The following is a 3,761-nucleotide window of genomic DNA, read 5'->3' on the forward strand; positions in this document are numbered from 1 at the left end:
ATTTGTACTCTGGCAGAAAGTAGTCAGAGATATCCATGTACTACATGCGTATCTTTTGGCCCTGAGAAAATATTTGGTAAAAACCAAACCAATACAGCAGAAATGGGCCAGGAACAGACCAGTTATTATTATTATCATCATCTAAAGTATTATATCAAATCCAAACACATTTTGACACTTTTTTTCCCTACACATTCATCTTGGAGTCTCCGTAAAACAAGACTTGGTTATATTTCACTCTGAAACCGAGAGAGAAATTGTATTCGGAATGCAAAGCTAATTTCAGAGATACTAATATGTTTTGCATTGTGGCATTAAATTCAGAAGCACTGAAATAATGAAATTCATCCTGGCCATACAAAATGATTGGTTTTGTTTTATTCATAAATCCAGAAGGGAAAAAAATGCTTAAAATAAATATGCACACCATACTCATCAAAGTCCCTTATGCTCACATTTATTTGATAAAAAAATACAGAAGAAAAAAAAAAGTAATAACATTTCACAGTATTACAGTGAACCGTTTTTTTTAATGCATTTTAAAATGTCGTTTATTCCTGTGAAGCAAAGCTTTTTCGGCAGCCATTACTCTAATGTTACTACATATTTCAAGATAGTTGATTTGGTGCAGAACAAACACTTTTTTAATATCACTTTTAAAAACAGTTGTACTTTGCAGTAACCATTTTCTTCGATCAATAGAAAGTTCTAAGTAACAGCATTTATGGAACCTTTTTGCAGTAATGTAGAAGTCTTTATTCTTATCTTTTAATTGAGTGAAGAAAAACTGATCTTGTATACGTCGATATTTTCACCTCAAAGTAATGAGAATTGGGTGAGGTATGGAAGCCAGTTTCTGCCACTGAATAACATTTTTTATTGCAACTTTTATCTCACAACTCAGATTTTTTTGCATAATACAAACATTCAGATTTTTTTCTCAGACTTGAGAAATATAAACTTGTAATTGTTAGTTATAAAGTATGAATTAGCAAAAAAGAAAGTCTGAATTGCGTGATATAAACATGCAATGCCAGTTAGAAAGTCAGAATTGCAATGTTATATCTCAGAATTTGGGGGGGGGCTATGTTCTCATAATTCTGACTTTAGAAGTCGCAGTAGTGAGTTTATTTCTCTGCATTTTGAGATAAAAAATTGTACAATTACTCAGTGGCGGAAACGGCTTCCATAATTAGGTGCTAATCTGAGAGGGAAAAAAAAACTATTTCTATGTCTTTCTTTAAAGGTTGGTGTGAAGTATGATCGGCATAATTCCGTGAATATATCCGATTTTTCACTATCATTGCTGCACGTTCCTGCGAGCTTGCGCATTTCAAATGTTTAACCATTTAACATTTCACAGCAGCTGAAGAGCTCAGAGGATTGGTGAAAACACGAGGTAGAAACAAACCGTTTTCCCACCGTGCGATCCTCTCTGATGGGTGTGTGTGTGTGTGTTTGCAGAGCGGCAGTAGTCTGGCAGCGTGGTGTGACACCTTACAGAGCCGGCTGGATCTTCAGCGGGGGTTTCTGCCCCTCTCGCCCCCTCTCTCCATACACATCATCTCCAGCCGACACAGCACGCTCACACAAGACCACGGCCCGCCTGGACCGGCGCAAGAATTGGAATCGATTTCTTCAGTGCCTTATGGAATATTCAGAGTAACACACTGATGCAAACTCACTGCAGAAGCATCGCATCGCTCCAATCACTCAAACATCTCCACCACCATCATCATATCTGTGAAATAAAAACTCCACGGACAGAGAGAAATAAAGCCATCACTTGCGATCTTAGCACACCGAACGAGCCGATCGGACTTGAGACGTCTTCTCTGGACTTTGTGGGACCCGGCGGTCGAGCAAACGCTTGTAATACTGTAAATTTGCTTTCACACTCGTTCAATCGGTGTATTAATTTATCAGATTATGGATCGTTTCAATTCCGGATCAGGATCTTTGTGAGTCGGTCGGATATGTTGCAGTATATCGTGTGCTTTTCTTTTGTCTGATCTATATTTCTCCGAAGTTCAGCTGGAAGTTCAGAAGCTATAAACCCCATTTGACCTTCAATAATGGTGTTCTCACACGCGAGCTTCAAAAAAAAAACCAAAAATCGCCACACGATTTCATTCATTTGCACACACACACACACACACACACACACATGTACTTACAGACATGAACTTCCAAGATTTTGTAGTTATCACAGCATACTGTACAAGAAACTGAAGCTATAAAACGGATCACATTAATGTAGATAAACCGCAATTCACAAAAGGACATGGCTTTTACGACGTAGTATTTGATTACCTCACGGTTTTCCGAATATAATTCGCACATGAAATCAAGCTTTGAGATTTAGTTTTATTTGACGAGCATTATTAGTGTTTGGTGAATTATTTAGCAAACGAGACTAGGATTAATAACATTTACAATAGATTTATAAAAGGAGCTAATGGGAAGCTAGCACATTTACATTTTGCTGTGACATTTTTGCGTTGGAGAGAAGGAAAACAAACTGTGACTCCATGGGACCGAGGGTCTGGCCCGTCCCGTGACCATGGACAGATAGTTTTATAACGAAAAGCTTTTAAAAGACTACAAACGTGGAAAAACAAATCTGTACATTTCTAGCGGAGGATTCACAAGCGAGTGACTGAATTCCCAAATTTTCTATCTGCATGCGAAAACTTGTGATTGCCAAGTAAAGCCCTGCGACTTCCATTAGATTCTAGAGGGTCGGTAGAAAGTGGGTTTCAGCTTTCGTATCTTGACCTGTTCCTAACCTGTAAAACTGCACTTCAGCCCAGAGGATGTGAGACCGGGCGGCAGGCTGATGTAAGACGTGCATGCGTGGCTGTCGTTCCCCCGAGCCCTGATAGTGAGGCCTTGTACAAAGAATTTTAATACATTTTGTAAATAAAAACAAACAAAAAAACTGTATGGAAGCATGTGTGGCGGCTCTTTTATGCGCACGTTCAATCTGTGACCCACCAACGCAGGTAATGGACGTCTTGACCATATCTCTGCAGCTGAAACTAACCGTACCCATGAGTGACCCCTAAAACCTGAGGAAATCATAGACGAATGACACTAACTGTAAACTTTACAAAAACTGTCAACTGGTTCTTCCAGTCGGTTAAAGTTGTTTCAGGGTCAGCGAAGATATCACACTTGATAAAATCAGGTTCTGCAAAACTTTCTACACTCCTGAAAAAGTTTTTTTTTTTTTTAAAGCGAGTAGCTTCACCTTTAGGAAAACGTAATATATTGAGAAGTGAAGTCAACAGAAACAAGCTTTACGGTTCTCTCCATGAAGGAAATGAAATAACGTGTTAAAAAGTCGTTTTATTATTAAATTAAACAGACTTTTTTCTGTAATGAATTAAAAATTCCAGTTGGATCCAAGTCAGTAAGACTTTTCCACTGATGTATCGAAACAAGTTCATTTCACGTTGGATAATAACTTATCTAGCAGTTTAGATAATGACAATTTTTGTTAAAAAACCTGGAAAACTTTGATTTAACACTATTAAATCCAATGGCCTTTAGCAACGACTGCACTCAGAACTGCACAGCCTCGTCTTTGTTTCCTAAATGAAACATTCATGGATTTTTCTTTCTTTTGATGGTCCCTTTAACACATTCTGTTGGCTACAAGTGATGTTGCACCTACATGTCTAGCAAAACTGACCCGATCTCTATTTCCACACTAAATTTCAGCATAATCGTTTAATATGAAGGGACTTCAACAGCTG

General features: G+C 38.1%; 1 protein-coding gene across 2 annotated transcripts in view; it reads left to right on the forward strand.

The window, feature by feature from the left end:
- gria3b (glutamate receptor, ionotropic, AMPA 3b) overlaps window positions 1-2,946 on the forward strand; it is a 94,770-nt gene extending 91,824 nt beyond the window's left edge. For both annotated transcript variants that reach the window (XM_043257020.1, XM_043257021.1), the window contains exon 16: window positions 1,465-2,946. The gene's annotated coding sequence lies outside the window, so the exon portion shown is untranslated. The remainder of the gene's footprint in view (window positions 1-1,464) is intronic.
- Window positions 2,947-3,761: the final 815 nt, after the last annotated feature.

Source organism: Puntigrus tetrazona, chromosome 14, assembly GCF_018831695.1.
Source record: "Puntigrus tetrazona isolate hp1 chromosome 14, ASM1883169v1, whole genome shotgun sequence".
Classification (NCBI taxonomy): domain Eukaryota; kingdom Metazoa; phylum Chordata; class Actinopteri; order Cypriniformes; family Cyprinidae; genus Puntigrus; species Puntigrus tetrazona.